The sequence below is a fragment of the Miniopterus schreibersii genome (genome assembly GCF_964146895.1).
Source record: "Miniopterus schreibersii genome assembly, chromosome: 10".
Lineage (NCBI taxonomy): Eukaryota > Metazoa > Chordata > Mammalia > Chiroptera > Miniopteridae > Miniopterus > Miniopterus schreibersii.
The window spans coordinates 16,887,358-16,904,881 of NC_138110.1; positions in this window are offsets into that span (position 1 = coordinate 16,887,358).

Consider the following 17,524-nt stretch of genomic DNA (forward strand, 5'->3'; position numbering starts at 1 on the left):
ATAAACATTTTGATTAGCTGTGTGTGTGTTGAAAACTGTAAATATGTTCAGTAGTGATAAAACTAAAATACTTTGATTTGTTGGTAAGTTCCTAAAATGTGGAGGTGGATTAAAACCTTAAGAGAAATAGCAGAAATCAGACTTCATGAAAAGTTATTTTGAGGCTTTCCTGGGACATGTATGAACAAAGAGGCTCAAGGAAGGGCATGGGAGACAGTGTGCACGCCCCCTCCTCTGAATGATGGAAACCATGTGTGTCTGTTCCCTCGGTGTGTAAAGACTTCCTTTCAGTGGTACACTCTGCACTCCCTCTGTGTAGTCTACCAAGGCGGGTATCCCTAGGAACAGTGTCTAGGAAGCAGGTATGCTTTGTCACATTCAGGATAAGTGTAGAGGAAACACGGTGTTTACTCGTTAGGGAACTGGAAACACTCCCTGCATTGATGTACATTTTAAGAATGGCACTTTTGATACGTGTATCATAAAGGTGCTTACTAGAGCTGATTTAAAGGTTTTCAAATCTGTAAGCAGAGCAAAAAATTAAATGGTAGTTATTTGATTATTTTTTAAATTGGTGCTTTATATTTCGTTCTCAAACAGTAAAAGCTGCAATGTATTGCTCACCAGCTTGGATGTATTCATTACTCGGTAATGCGATACCTCTATTGTTGAATTCCCTTCGGAAATGAGCGGAAAACTTTCTAAGGGCCACCGAAAGCTGCTCGCTGCTTTTTGCTTGGTGGAGAAACATGGTCTGCACCTACCCACAGTAACTGGGTGGTTTCCCCATTTGAGACAGGAGGAAAAGGTGAAAGGGAATGTGGCCTTTTTAGTGTGTTTCTCGTTGTTTTGTAAATTGTCACACCCAGGTAAGATATTGGTATCCTGTGCTGGATTTTTCGAATGGCGTTTAGCGGAAGGCAGCTAGGATTAAAGAGCTCCACAGACGTGCGTAGGGCCCTTCCTCCGCTGTCTACAGGACGGCGCGTGGGCCGGGTCTGTCGAGGGACTGGACGCGGGAGTGCCTGGGAGCGGCCGATCCACCTCCACATTGAAGCAGTTTGAGCGTGCAGGCAGGGACCTTCCCTCCCAGAGTGACCGTTTGTCTTCTGTGTCCTGCGGGGAACACTAATGTGTATGCGACCGTCAGTCCTCCCGGCGACGCACCTGGTCTGGTCAGTCTTCCGATTCCTTTCTCTTTTTCGCTTTTTTCCTGTTTCTTGATTTTCTTATTTTATATTTTAATTTGTGATCTTTACTCTGATGAGGGGTTCGGGGTCGGGGTGGGAGTTGAACCAAGACTTGGGGTTAAGAGGATTTTCGTCTTGGATCCAACAGGCAGAACATGATCTGTGTCCAAAAGTGAACTTGAGTCAGGAATGAAACGTTTTCAGCATAAACAAGCACAAAAATTTAGTCTGCTGGCTGACTGGAAACAAAAAAAGTCAAGATGGAACGCGGTGAATCCCAACACAGTGGGCGCGGGCCTGAGGCCGCTCTTTGTTTCGCTTTGGTTTTACTTTTCTTTAGAGACGCTCTTCCCATGGGACTTGAAGTGGACTCATCTTCGTGAGTGCTGGTTTTGCCCCCCTCATTCCAAGTATTATAGACATGTAACGGTGAATATATGAACTGTGGCCTTTTTCATTCTTGTTACTTGTGATGCAATTAAGTGAAGATAAGAAAAAAAAGCAGAGATTTACCATGTATCAGTGCCTGGCTTTTTGTTATAAAGCTTTGTTTGTCTAGTGCTCTTTTTGCTATAAAATAGACTGTAGTACACCCTAGTAAGAAAAAAACCTAAATTTAAAAATAAAAAATATATTTGGCTTATTTTTCGTAGGAGCAATCCTTTTATACCATGAATGTTACAAAAAAAATTGTCAGATTCTGAATATTTCTTCTTTGTAGATTTTTGGAATCATTATGAGTAAAAGTTTGTTACTTTATTTTACTATTTAAAAGATGTTATTTTACCATGTGTTACTGAGATGAAACTGTATGGTAGCTTTTTTTGTTTGTTTTCTGTTTCGTTTGTTTTTTGTTGTTTTTTTTTTTTAGTTGTAGGTCGCAGCGGGGAAATTTTTTGCGACTGTACACATAGCTGCAGCATTAAAAACTAAAAAAAAAAAAAATTGTTAAAAAAAAGAAAAAAAGGGAAAACATTTCAAAAAAAAAGATAAACAGTTACACCTTGTTTTCAATGTGTGGCTGAGTGCCTCGATTTTTTCATGTTTTTGGTGTATTTCTGATTTGTAGAAGTGTCCAAACAGGTTGTGTGCTGAGTTCCTTCAAGACAAAACAAGCCCAGCCTGGGCGAGGCCGTACCTGTTCCCATCTGTAGTTACTCGATGAAGTCATGTACATGACCGTTCTGTAGCAATAAATGTGCCATTTTTATAAACCGTTTCTCACTTGTTTCATTCCATTCTGCATTGTCCACACAGCTCTGGTCTCTTCTGTAAGTTAAACCGCATCTATATTTCATTTTCCGAGTGTTGGAGGTACTGACAGCTTAACAGATAGAACAGACCCAAAAAATCACAAAAACAAATTGAAAAAGCAAAGCACACGATTGGCCAAGGAAGCGATGCCCTTAATGGAAATGGAACGGGATGCATGCAGAACAGAAAGGAAACTGCCTAGAGGATTAACTGATTGAAGGAGTAGCATTAACGTGCGTGTGGCACTGAAGCCGTGCCCTTGAGGAGCCCTGACCGGCGCCGTGCAGTTGGCCCTGCTGCAGTTGCCAAGGCGAGTCAGCCTTAACCTTGGGATCAGTTGGCCGGCTGCTTGGCAGAACCTTCTCAGCCAGATCTTTGCAGTCAGAAATCTAAGATGATTGATTTTGTATCACTTTGTTAAGAGCTGAATATTGTTAACCACAGTTACTATTACACTGTATTTATACTTTCTCAAACTATACCCAGCCCACTACTTCTGGTTGACCTCTTTTGGCTTAATCCAGATGTGAACAACCAGATGTGTTTTTTTCTAACTTGTACAAACTGATGTGTGCCACCTATTGTAGGAAGGAAAAAAATGTACAGATTAAAATTATTCAGTGTCATGTACTGTAAGTTAATATTTTTGTGGAATGGACATCAGTCTGCTTTGCAGAACGTGGAGGCTGTCTCAGCGTTGCATTGTAGAAATGTGCAGGGATGTCTCCACGGAAGGAAGGCCCGCGGGAGCGAGCGCTTCGTAGCAGAAGGTTCTGGTCGAGCACGCGGTGTCTGCTGGACGTCTCCACCGTTGCTCTTGTGTTCTTTCCAGTGGGGCTTGGTGACCACATCACCTGAAGGGAAATGGGAAACATCATTCGGTTCACGTGTGAAGTGCCCTCCATAGCCAAATGTTGGAGTTTTTTTCTTTTTGGTTGGAATGTTTGCAGATATTTAAATTTTATGAAATTTCCAAAGATTTTGGTTGATAACCCTTTTTTCTTCTAAATGATTTTAGATGTTCTTATGTTCCTACTGTGTGTTTTAAATATATACAAAAGAGCCACAAGCATTTAGTCTTTTAGTATTATATTTGATCCTATAACCTAAAAGGGGGGACATGAGCCTGGGCACCCTTCAGTGAGCCTTCTGTAGTCTATTAACATGTTTCATCTCAAAGGACCACATTAAACCTTGACTTTGGTTCCTTTTTCAAAGGAAAATTAAACTGCAGGAGAAATTAGAATATCCCAAAGTTAAGAAGATCCCAGTAATGTTAGAAATGAAGACTACCCAAAGAAGTTGAAACGGAATCAGTTTTAGTCTAGTAACTGGGTCCATTCATGTGAGACCAAGTGAAATTTCTATATTCTAGGCTTTAATGATAGACCACCTTTCTCTTGAGTCGCAGCCTGAGACTGAGTAAGGCACTTTAGAGGACAGTTTGCAAACAGAATTAGCGTGCTGCTTGTATTCAGATCACTCAGAATTGTACATTTAAATTACACTTGGGACCCTAATGCTGTGCCGGCCCGGAGGTCCCGTTCCGTAAGGCACGCTCCAGCTCACAGGTCAGGGCCTGTGACAAACAGCAGGACTGGGAGGGCGGGAAGAGCCAGTCACCCTGGAATTCCTGAGAGATCCTTTAAATTGAGGGAGTTTGACGACGAAATGTGGCCTCCCGTCTCCAGGAGAAAAAGATTCAGTGCCACAGCTGGGAGGAAACTGGTGACCGGCACGAGCATTTTGAGGCGCAGCCCTGGAAATACGTTGGGTGCTGTGTCAAAGCAGTGAAATCAGCCAGCCGTGATCTGGGTTTGGGTGTGTGTTGGTTTTGTTCGTTTTTTTTCTGAGTGCTAGACCTTAAGATCACTGGATCTTTACCTAAGTACAGTAAGTGTCTTGTAGTTCAGGCTTCTTGCCACGGAGGGCGTATATCTCGTCAGTGCTGCTTAACATTTCTCAGCTGTGGACCCAGGAGGGCGAGTGAAGCCACTCCACGGAGAAACGTACACAGTGTCTTGTGGATCAACTTCTTGGCATGGGCGTCGCCTTCAGCCTTCGGGCGCTCCTGGGTCTCTCCGGAGTCTAGGCACAGGCACTTGTTCCTGGGGCCTGGTTAAGGAAGTCTGATAGAAGGTAACTGAGGCTTCAGTGCTCGGAAAAGGGCAGAAGGCACTCCCCTCGACCAGGATCGGGGGCCGAGCCTGCCCAGGACTGGACTGGTGTCTGGCTACAGCGGGGGAAAGAAAGACCCTTTGTGTAACACAGAAAATAATGCGGTCCTCGCTCACATCTGTTACGCTATATTTAGAAGGCAAATGGCTTTGGCTCTGGCACGGAGATCTTGTAAGAGGAAGCAGAGCCTCGCCAAGTGCAAAGTGAAAACGCTCGAGCAGAATCAGACCTGCCGGCTCGAGGGTTTTGATGGTAACAGCCCGTGGGTGAGGCGCTTTTCCACTTCTGAGCAAAAACGACACGATTTAGAGACACTGAACAACTTGAATTGTGTGAAGACGTATTTTACATATGTCTGTGAGTTGGGTGGGGCCGTTTTAAAGGTGAGCAAACGAAGGCCCAGTGACATGCTGAAGTCGGAGCTAAAACAGGCGGGATCCCGCCTCCGAGCCCCAGGGCCTCCGCGCTGGCCGCCGCTCCCCAGGGGCCGTCGGGCTGCGCCTTTTAACCGACCCTCCTCCCCTCGCCCCACCCCGGCGCGGCCAGGTCTGCTTTTCCTTTGTTTTATTTCAGTCTTCCTGCTGCCTTTTCACAGACGGTCTACAGAAGCCTCTCTAAGCTCCCCTGCAGTCCCCGTTCTCATTTTCTACAAGTCGTTGGGCTGTAGCTAGATGTGGGAGTGTTCCTGCGCTCAGAGACTGCTAGCCAGACTAAAATTTGCACTCTGGCCCACTTTTTCTAAAATAAACTCTCTATTCTGGAATAATTTTAGATTTACAGAAAAGTTGCAAAGATAATACATAGTGTTCCCACATGCCCTTTACCCAGCCTCCTATAAGGGTAAAAGATTACATAACCACGTACGTTTGTTTGCCAAAAGGAAGACTTGGACCTTGGTACCTTAGATGTGAATTTCACCAGCCTTCCTGGTACCCTGGTCCTGGTCCCAGCCGCCTCCGGGGTCCTGTTTTGCTGCGGCCCGACCCACTTTGAGCTGGGGTCTGCACAGTATCCCGCGGTCTCGGGGTCTTATCAGAGCGACTACAACCCCCTAACTAAACTCAGTGCGAAACGGACTGGCTCGCCCTCAGTCTCTCCCGTGTGTGGCCTTCTCTCCCAGGTCCCTCTGTGATGACAGGAGAGGACAGGAAGGAGCAGAGAGGGAGTGAGGGAGACCTGCAGCCCCCGTACACTGAGCAGTTTAAGCAGGGAGTCGACCCGGGTCAGCAGTGATTTACTCCTGGGTGCTGATCAGCTTGCAAGCACTGGGAGTTACAAGGAAACCGTCCTACCTTTACGAAGCTTAGTTGGGGGACAACGGGAATCTGAGTGACCAACAACAGCAACTGCCCCGAGGCAGGAACCAGCCGGGCCAGGGAGCTGAGAGGGGCACCGGCCAGGACGTTTGTGAAAGTCACCTTGGGGTGTGACGTGTTCTGACAGGCAGGGCAGGTAGTGTTAGGAAGTAAACTTACAGGAGCTCAGGTTTGATATCTTAAACCACGAGAATGCACTTTTCAAATTTCCATCACCTTCCCATCTCTCAACCAATATCTGGAGACTCATAGCTGACATTTTTGGTCGAGAGTGATTCAGGGCCCGTGTCTGCAGAGCCCCGGGCGTGAGGAGCGGTGGAAGAACTGAGTCCTTCCCTTGGAAGGTGAAGGGCCAGCAGGGGAACCGAGGCCACCCTGCAGGTGCGGCAGAGCAGGCGAGAGGCCCGGAGCGGGGCTGCGCGCCCACAGTCGCCCTTCTCTGAGGTCCTCACTCCCTGCCCAAGAACCCCGGGCAGTGTGCCATCTGCCACCATAACGTCACTCAGGCCCCTCAGAAGCCCACACCCGAGGGCCTGTGCGAGCAACTGCAACAGAACACACGTAACTAGGGGGCCGTATAGTCCACAGAGAAGAATTCTGGGGAGGGGATGATTGGAAGAAGGCTGGGGCGCCATACCCGGGCCGAGGGAGGGAGAGGGTTCCTCATGGGGGGCCTTCCTGAGGAGGTAGAAGCTGTGGAAGATGGAGGGGGGGGCAGGGCTGGTGAGAGGCGTGGGCCTCAGCGTCCAGAATGTGTCGGGAGTGTGTACACAAAGCGTGGGAAGCGAAGGGCGACTGGGCGGAAACACCCTGCGGGACGAAGCAGTGCTAACGTTACTGTGTTATTAATTTCTACCAAGCCTTGTTCCGAAAGGCTGTGAGGTCACACGGACAACCCTTAATGCCAGCGAGGTGAGGCAAGCTGTCTTCCCCACCAGCCCAGTGTAAGCTCGCTGGCCAGGGCCCTGACCTCAGGGTACCCTTTTAACATAGATGCTACTGAACAAGCCGCTTAACTCACTCTGACCCGCCTCCTGTGAAAGGGGGCCCGTACCCACATCCCCGAGTCCATATTATAATGTACGGGGCGTGCTTCGCCCCATATTGACACCTAGAAAATAACACGTTACAGGGAGATTGAAGGGCCTGTAAATATTTACGTATCTGTGCTCAGGTCATAGGCAGTGCTGGACACTGTTTGCTACCTCTGGCCCCCAGCTCTGCCTCAGAGGCGGGAAGAGTCACCTGGAGTATGCTCTGCGTCTTCCCGAATCTACTGCGACCCCTTTCCTCTTGCTTGAATGGAATCCTACCTGGCAAGTGGTGGAAACATCTAACGGAAGGATCTGTGTCATAAGGAATGTGTTCAAGCAGAGGCCCACCCTGACACTTCTATTTCCAGACATTATTTAATTAAGCCTCAGGGCCACCCTAAGAAATCAGGGCTCCCCACACCTTAGGAGGAGAGCAAGGAAGGCCCCGAGGGCTGCAGGCAGCACAGCAACCGGGGCCGAGTCAGCAGAGGCAAGTGCAGGGCTGTTTGCTGTCACGGCCGATGGACATTCCACCATCCCACGGCCGTCTGGCGCTGGGAAGGGCCAGTGGCTGGATGACAATATGTCTAAAGTCCTTTCTAACTGGGAATATGGCTCCACTTACGGGCTGGCCGGCCCGCGCCCCGCCCCCCTAATGATGTTCCTCTGCTGTGTCCAGCTTCTGTAGGCTGTCCCCGGCGAGTCCGCTCAGCTCCCTTCCAAGAGCCTGCCGTTCCTGAGCCTCTGCTCACCCAGGGCCCTGCCCTTCATCATCATTTCCATTGTCTGGATTCTGCTGAAAATGATCCCATCCACTTAAAAAACAAACAGTGTAACAACACTTGGGGCTCGCAGATCACAGAACAAAACCGCTGCGCCGGGAACCAGGAAGAAAGCAAACTTTCTCCCAGGAGACCCTTAAAATCTCCTGCAGACACAAGCGCACGAACTAGTGTAGAGGAAAAGGGAAGCCACTGGGGTTTCTGAGCACTCATTTTAGACCATCACACTCGTCCGAAAGTACATCTCTCCATGAACCAAATCATGAAGAATAATAGAAGATAACATCTCTCTCCACCACAGGCACTTTCTGCTTTATTTTATGGGATGCACACGACCCTTTCAGCTGGGCTTCTTGTTCCATCTCACAGATGAGGGGACTGAGGCTGACAGCAGTCGTTAGGGAAACAGCAGACGAGTCCTAGAGGAAGGCAGGCCATCCGACTGCTGGTGCCGAAATCAGTCAGATTTCTGCCATGGGATGCGGGCCTTATTACTAAGCTGCCTATTTTCCCAGTAGTTCGGTGACGTCCACGGAGATGCACAAGGCCCAGGGACATCAGATCAAGTTCCTAAGGTCATGCTTCCCGTCAGTGACTAAGAGGGGATTTAAAGGCAGAGCCATCTGACACCAAATTCTACCTTTAGTGCCCTGGACCACAAAGAAGAGCAGACAGCACAGGCCTGGCCGAGGCAGGACACCCTCTCTGCGAGCTGAGTGTGAGAGTCAACCCCGTGAAGCGCCCAGTGCCAGCAACTGTTGAACAGAGACGTGGTCCCTCGCCCTCTGCCGGCACTCAGAGCGGCTGGAAAGCGCCTCCTTCTGAACCACCTGAGGCCAGAGAGCTAGCGGCCCAGCCTGGAGGAAAAGCAGGTCTCCTCCCAATTCACCCAGGGAACTTGCAAAGAGAAACATTTACTGGGGTGCCCCTCGGTCATCCTACTTTTTAATATGTTTTTATTGATTTCAGAGAGAGGAAAGGAGAGGGGGAGAGAGAGAGAGAGAAACATCAATGAAGAGAGTCATTGATCGGCTGCCTCCCGCACGCCCCCTGCTGGGGATCAAGCCCACAACCCGGGCATGTGCCCTGACCGGGAATCGAACCTCGATCTCCTGGATCCTAGGTTGATGCTCAACCGCTGAGCCACACCGGCCAGGCAGCCATCCTATTTTAAAGGGTCACTGTAGCCTGTAAGTAGACGGATTGAATGTTGATTCAGCCCTCACACCTCGGTGAGCACCTGCTGGGTAGGTACCTGCTGGGTGGACAGTGATAAAGGTATGACCCTCCCCTAAAAAGCTGAGAGTCTAGGGAGGAGAGATGCCGGGGGGGTGGGTCACAATCTTGGGGGAAGGGGAGCAGCAGAGAGAAAGAACTGAAATGTGGAATAAGGGAGATGGGCCCAGAGTGCTTTGAGAGCACAGAAGAAGGTCGGGGACTGAGGAAGCAGGAAAGTAGCCAGAGAAGACCTCACAGCACACACGGCAATTGTGACGGATCCTGGGGAACTAGAAAGACATTTCCATGCAGGAAAAATAAGGAGAAAGATTGAAGGCACAGTGTGGCGCTGCAAATCCCATTCTTGGAGCACCAAGCAGCTCCAGACAACTCTAGGCACAGGGTGCAAGTGGGGAAGGGGGGCAGGGTGGGCAGAGGTCTTCCTACCAATAAGGAATTCAGACTGTCCTGTGGGCAGTGGGGAGCCACTGGGGAACTCGCGCAGGGAAGTGATTCCTTCAGGTTTGCTTCTTAGGAGCCGCCTCCCCCACACTGAGGCGCTCAGTGAGGAAGGCCCCCCGAGGCCCAGCACTCACACCATCCCGGTCAGAGACAGACGGGAGCTGACACAGGTCCCCTCTACCCTCGTCTCCCACTCATGGCCGGTTCCAGGTGTTCTCGCTCCGCCCAGGAAGACCTGGGACAGGCAGGCGGGAAGCATCAGGCTCCAGAGCAGTGGCCTTACCCGGGATGGCTCGCCCAGCTCCCCTGAGAGTGCTCCAGGAACACGGGGTATTAATGATGAGCTCTGTGAACTGGTTCTGCATTTGATGGAATTGGTTCTGTGATCTGATTAGATTTAAAGGCTTTAATGACTGTATCCAGCAAGAAGTGGCCTTGGTAACCCATGGACTGCAAAGGAGACACAGTTACTCAGATAATCACTTGTAGGTCCCTGTAGCCAAGAGCCAATGGCAGGCGGGCTCTGGGTGACAGAGGACACCGAATTAACATGACTATAACGGGTTGGTTGGTTTCTAACTGTGCTAGAGAACTAGGGAAAAATAAAATGATTAACTAAGAGCTTTAAATTCCCAGCTCAGCGTCTGCATAAGGGATCTTACGCTGCTTCTCTCCTGAAGGAAACTATTTCTCCTGGAACTGCCTGATTTCATTTGAAAAACAGACGATAGTCTAACCCTGCAGGTGTCTGAATTGCAAAGCAGTCTGAATCCCAGCGTCCTGTCAGGGGCTCTTTGGTTAAATTTAGGGCATTGATTGGAAAGGACTGGGATCCTGAACATTGGGGTGGGGACATATCAGGACGGACATATCAGGGGGACATTCTGACGAAGCTAAAGACTGAACTCCTGAGTTGCGCCGGCCCTCCCGGGCGGTCCTGCACTCCTGGGAGGCAGCGGGTCATCCTGGAGTCCAGAACCTTCAGGGCAGGGCCATGCTCCGTCTGCAGCAAGAATTTCCTCCTCACCTGCACACCTCGGCTTTTCCTCTTAGGGCCGTCCAAGTGATTGCATGAGACCCACCTGGATCATCAAGGGTACTCTCTTTTATTTAAAGTCCACCGACTATAGACGTTAATCACATCTGCAAAATACCTTCACGGCATCCCCTGTATCAGTGTTTAAGTCACTGGGTGCTAAAGCCTAGTCAGCACCTTGATTTCAGACTTCAGACCTGTGAAAAGACAGTTTACAGGAAGTCCCGGGTGTGTGGGAACTGGCTACGGAAGGCCCCGGGAACTAAGAGGAGACACCCTGCCCCGCAGGGGGGTGCGCCATATGCCGAGAAATTCCTGACGAAGCCCTTCCCCGAGGCAGGGGTGGCTGGTCCACAGGTGAACTTACCTACCTGTCCTGTGCCACTGGGAATCTTTTCCAAAAATGCATTGAATGTAGTTGACCTTCTGGGTTTGGCAGTGTTGCCAAGAATGTAAGGGAGGCTTCCCTCCAAGGCAGCGGTTCTTAAGCTGGGCTGCACATTCAAACCGCCTGAGAAGATTTAAAAGAATGAATGTCCCCCTCTCTCCTGCCTCCTCCCTTCTAATTGGGCTTGTCTGGGGCGGGCTGGGCAGTGGCTGTGCGAAGCTCTCCCCTGTTGATTCTAATATGCACCCAGGGTTGAGCACCGCCCCCCGCCCGGCTCTAAGTCAAGGAGCCCACAGGCCTCTCTGCAGGATCATCACCCCAGCCAGGTGGAGGGGGCCAGGGAGGGGCTGACCCAGACTGAACAGGAAGTCAGGTGGGTGAGCACAAGGAACTCTGGGTCTCTGCGTAGCTAATAGCCACATTCACAGCCTGAGAAGGGCCCGAGGAGGGCTGTAGATAAAGGCAACTCCTGGCTAAGAGGCCCCACAGGACTCATCAAAGGAGAATTATTTCCTTCAAAGGGAGCCCGGAGCTCTGGGTCAGCGGCCGTGGCCAGCTAAAGAGATGGGTTAGTTAGCTCATTTGCCGGTGAGCATCGGTCACTAAATAACAGTGGCTCAGGAAACACTGGAATTTCCTTCTCTCTCACAGTCATAGGGTCCAGAGCTAGGCATTCGGGGCTGGCAGGACAGGCCACCGTGGTGGGGACCCTGGCTCGTCTGCTGCTCCGCTCCACTGCGCCTGCCGTCCACTCTCAAGTGACCCCGTGGCTGCCGGGGCTCCGGCCAGCAAGTCCGCATTCCAGCAGCAAGGAGGAGGGGGGCTGGCACCAGCTCCCCAAAGGCTCCCGGACGCTGTCACAGGCCCCATCTGTCTACATAGCACTGGTTAAAACTGGGTCACATGGCCGGGGTTTGCTCCCTGGTGGCTGCAAACAGTCTTCGTTTTAAAACTCTTGTGTCCCCCCAAATTCATGCAGATTTTTGCGTCCCCTAAAATTCATGCAGAATCCCCTCACCCTATGCAGATGGGGTGAGGAGATTTTGAAAAGCTGTGCTCGGAGGGTCCGGATTTAAGCTCCAGTCCCACTTTTTGGAAGAAATCTGAAGTTTTCCTCCCACCCCCAGAACAAAGCTTTTCTCCCCCCCTTCGTGTTCTTTGTGGTGGTGGCCGCTTGCTCATCCGGACAGTCATTTCGCCCAAAGAGCCAGCAGGGCCTGCCTGGGCGGCTGATTCCTTCAGTCAGAGCCAGAGTCAGCAGGGTCGGAGTCATCTGTAAGCCCACAACTCCGCATCCTAAGTTTAAAATGGTCCAAAAGCATAAGGTTCTGACATATTGGGAATACAGACATTTTGAAATAAAACAATCTTATCAATCATGTATCTATTGAAATTTAAGTGTGATGCCAATTTAATACCCACCACCATCCCTTTAGAAAATGCTCAACAAGCTCTTGGTTAACAGAAGGTAATTCTAGGTCATGCTTTTTCTCCTTAAACCTATATTTCCATTCCACTTCTGCTACATAACTTTTGCCTAATGGAGTTTATATTTTTATACTTAAAAGTCTTTATTTATCATCCTGTCAAACACATCTGCATCAAAGGTATGTATACAGTTGAAGTTTATTTTTATTTCTTGTCACCAGAATGCTCTAATAGTTTAATAAAATTATTCTGAATTGAGCTATAATTACAATTATTATTAGTGAGTGCACAACTAAGCAAAACATCATAAATACAGTACAAATATTGATAACTATTAGACATAAAATGTTAAAAATAAAATAAATGGGGAAGCATCTCTAATGAAATTAGATTTAATCCCTGTTTTGGTTCTGTAGTCGAATGCACGGAAAAGCTCGTTCACATAAACACGGAGTTTGGAGGGAGTTGTGTAGAAGCAGCATTTCTCAGTTCTCTGAGGTTGTAGGGTTAGGGGGTGGTTCTTGTCAAAAATTACGTCTAATCATCTCAGCTGATGACTGACTAGGTCTCCTTCGGCGTAGAGAAAAGCACAGGACTGGAAACAGCCCAGTTGGTAAGAAGGTTTCCTCAGAGTCATTTATTTTTTCCGATTCTGGGAAATATATACCAACAAGGTTTTACAGCCTCACGGAGCAGCTCTCAGTGATTATACCTGAGCCTCTGCCCCCTGGGTGCCTCGTGTGTTCTCAGAACAAGTCAAGAAAATGAGAATATTGTTCATTTTAATACTCTTTAGCCAATATAATTTGGTTGATGTAAAAACACTCTTGTTTTTTAAATGCTTTATGTATCTTTCCACAAGACCCCTGCACTCAAAACACAGGTACACACATCCACCGTGTCAGCTAATAAAATCCATTTATCATAACGCCCCATCAAGCAAACCAAACCTACCTTCAGAAAAAAAAATTAATCTGATTTTACTTTTTAATTTCAATAAAAGTGTCCCTATAACAACCATCTTTCCCATGAATTTTAATTCTAGAAAAAAAAATTAAGAAGTGCAAAGCCTTGCTGTGAGCTTGAAGTACTTATTTCTGACACGCCCTGTGTTTGTCTCACAAAACCCTCGCAGGGCCCTGATTCTCCTCCCCCTCCTTGTCTCGTGCTCTGCAGGTCCTTCCACTCGGGGCCATGCACCTGGGGAAGATGCGACAGGGGTGACCGGTTCACTTTCTTTAGGGAATTGTCAGGGGTGGAGCTGGGAAATGCTCGCCAGCAGACAGGCCCGTGCACGGGTGAGATGGGTCCATAGGAAAGCTGAGGGTTTGAAAATCACGTCTCTCATCTCCGGGGGCAGGCAGGTGCCCCGCAAAGTTTCCATGCACCTTAGTAAACTTGTCCGTGAGTCCAACATACCTTGGTTCAGATGTGTCTGTTGAGCCTGTAATCAGCCAGGGACGGTGCTCTTCAGACATACGTGGGAAGATAGACAAGTTTCCTTGTTTTCGACTTTGCTGGGGTGATACGAGAGCACAAAGGCGAGGCCTTATGTATCAGGGAATGCTTCCTGGAAGAGGCAGCCGCCCAGCTGAATCTGGGAATCTAAGCTTTCAACGAGCTCACAGAGCATTCTTGTGCTCACTGAAATTTGCAAACTACCGCTGTTGGCTGCAAGGTCTTGAAATCAAGACAGAACTCAGTCCCGAGGTTGCTAAAGAAGCTCCCATAACGCACGTGACCCTGAACAGGGTACCCACAAGTGGTTTCCAGCCTGACTCCAAGGCAGGAATGAGTACAACTCAATTTTTTTTCATGTTTTATTTATTTATTTTATCTTTATTGTTGAAAATATTACAGATATTCCCCTTTTTCTCCATTGACCCCTTCCATCCTGCACCCACTCCCCCTGCCCCAGGCCTTCACCACACTATTGTCTGTGTCCATGGGGACAATTCCATTTTTAATGTGTCTTTCCCTTTGCTTTAAGCAGACAGGATACCTGCCGTATCGGTGGGGTCCCTGGGCGCCGTGAGTGACGGTAGCATTTATAGTCCCCACACCTGGCTACCTGCTACTTATAGTGACGAGTGGGCTGATCACCTGGAATTCTTGTCTCTCTCCCTGAACCAACTCCAAAAACCTGGGATCTCTGAAAAATAGAAAGCAAAATCCCAGCCCCCAGAAAGGGGTGTGAAAATGCCAACACTTTTGCCGGCTGCCTTTCCCCACAGGTCGCTGTTCCTGCCCACCGGGGCTGCCTATCGATTTGTCCTAACTGGACGCCTTGGAAATGGGGCCTTGGCTTCTCTGGGAAGCTGGTTTCAAAGCCCCAGACCTAGAAATCACACCACACGCTTACCCAATTAGAAGCTGTCCTCAGCAGCACCTTGCCAGCACCCCCGAGATAACAAGCCCCTGCCTGCTAGAGCTCACACCCTCTCCTACACCCAGAGATAGGAGACGTGTTGCTTGGGCCATATTTTTGGAAATTGCTAGTTAGTTGCAAAATGTTTCCTGAGGTAGAAAAAAAGCACCAAGGACTGTAATTATTGGATTGTTTCACTTTCCAGGCCAAGTAGCAGATGCTCTACTTTCCAGACTTGGACAAGTATTGTCACAAGTTAACTCCTCTGCTGCCACCGAGGGTCCTGCCCGGCTCGCGGGCTTCCCTGCAGAGGCCCGCTCCGGAGATCAGCTGAACCACTGCCCAGGACTTGGTGTGCGAGGCTCTGAAAAACCCACCCGGTCCTGTAATCTGGTGTTAATCAGATTTCAGTGTGATGTCGCCAGGAAAAGTCGATATGGAAAATGCTAGACTAGAAAGGTTTAAGACCAAATTCCAAAGACGAAATTCATTCTCCAAATTATATGCCTTTAAAAACTTCATTTGGGTAAAATAGAGAAATAGTTTCATGTCTCTGCTCTCCGCGTTTCATCTAAGAGCTGCAAAGTGACTTCCCTGAAATAAGAGCTGGTCCTGGCGTTACAAGGTGGTGCAGGTAATAGTGCAGCTGGAAGAGAGAAAAGCAACCGTGAATGCATTTCCTTCCTTCCTTTTAAAACATAGGCATTTGAGTGCCCACTATGAGCTGGTCTCCGGGAATTCATTTTAAGAGCCATTTCTTTGCTGTCCATTTGGAGTTTAGTATCTAGGGGGGTGAGCTAATAGTAAACAACCCTGCTCTTAAGTTGGGGAATCTGAACACAGGCCGTGCGAATCTAGAATTTCCTCTTCGTTCATAATTATGACCGAATTACGTGCAAGGGGATTCACTGGGAAAAGTGGAGTGACCGATGGCCCGGTTGCCTGGGACTTGGGTTTTCTGAGATGCAGGATTTAAATGGTAACACGGGAGGGTGCTGGGTAAACTGTGCGATGGGCGATCAGAGCTGGGCAGGGAGCAGGCCCACAACGGGCAGGACCCAACAAAGCGTGTGAAAGAATTGGGAATGCACGGCAAAGGCGTGGAGAGCCTCGTGTGAGAAGACTGCAGATGATACCCCGACTGTCCCGAATCCCAGGGGCACAAACTAAGCCTGAGCAACCCCCCCACCCAAGTGAACCCTCCTCATTCCTGGGAGCTACCGAGTTGTAGGTAAGAGTATTCAAAAGGTATTGAAAAATCTAAAATCCAATAAAAAGACGACATGCCACTCAGTAGAAAACTAGAAGAAAAGAACCGAGAACTCACAGGAAAAAACACGTAGTAGTTTTATAAACACGATCAAGCACAGAGTGATTAACCCCGAGCTCTTGGGGCGGCAGCTCCCCGGGGGCCCGAGGAAGGGGTGGGAACAAGGAGGGAAACCGGACGTGTCCATGGCACCTGAAGTATATTCTAGTTGATCTTGAACAATGCGGGGGTCAGGGGTCCCCATCCCCCAAGCAGTTGAAAAGCAGCAGATAGGTTTAGCCTCGCCCCAAAATTAACTACTGAGGGCCTACTGTTCCCGGGGAGCCCTGCCGATAATGTAAATAGTCAATTCCCACGTACTCTGTGTGTTATGTGTATTACGTACCGCGGCCTTAAAATAAACTGGAGAAAAGAAAATGTAATGGAGAAAATACCTTTGCAGTATTTATTGAAAAAAATCTGCGTGTAAGTTGAGGCCTGTGTTCAAGGGTCGGCTGTGTTTCTTAAGGATATAAAGCAAATACTCTGAGATGTCGAGCTTTGAAAAGCTGTTCAGTGGGCGCTCCTTAAGTCGTTTTCTAGTTTCTCGTAGGCTTAACACGTTTCATAAACGTGCCGCAGAGGAGCCTGTTGTTTATTTTTAGCTCTCAGGCCACCGCTCGCTGCTCTTCACCGGCCACCCCAGTGCTGTCTGCTTCCTCTGCGACGGTTTCTGGAACTTCTCTGTCCTTGGTTCGCCTGGGACCCCCGCTCTGCCGCAGGCCGCAGGCCGCAGGCCGCAGGCCACAGGCGGGCTTCCCTGCCGTCGTCTGCGTCCTGTCGGTGCCGTATGACACTGGTCTCATGCGTTCCCCTCTTCTAACTGGCTCCTTCTCTCCTCAGTTTTTGGGTTTCTTCCCTGCTCCACCAATTCCTGCTCAGTGCCCTTTGCAAGGGCCTGTCTTTCCCTTTGCTACTTAGGTGCCGGTGTCCCCGAGGCCCTGATTTCCAGTGAGGATGAATGACCTCAGGCAAACGGAGGGAGCCTACGGCACTCCCTGCCGGTGGCTCGGAAACTCCCACCTCCACCGAGAACCCTGCTCCGAGCCTCAGGCCCCATGGGCAGTCAGAGACTGAACCCTTTTCCTCGGGCGCCCCTGGCGCCCATCCCCTTGGATGCGCTCAGACGGAAACCGCCTGCCTGGTCCTACACCTTCCCCTTCAGAGTGACGACCTCTGAAGATGGCCATGTGCCCTGGTCTCTAGAACCTGCGGGTAGGTCGCCCTCCGTGGCGAGGGGGACGTTGCAGGGGTGGCTGAGAATCTTGAGATGTGAAGACGACCTGAGATCGCCCAGGGGGCCCGAATATCATCACAGGGGTTCTGTGGGGGAATGACAACGTGAAAAAGGAGGGGGGGGGCAGAGAAGGAGACGTGAGCGTGGGAACAGACAGGAGTGCGGTGGGGCCACGAGCCAGGACATGCGCGCACCTTCCAGAAGCTGTGGGCAAGGGAGTGGATTCTCTCCTAGAAGCTCCCGGAGAACACATCCCTATAGGTGCATTTTGGGTTTCTGAGCTCCAGGACCCTAAGATAATTAATAGGTGTTGTTTGAAGCCAC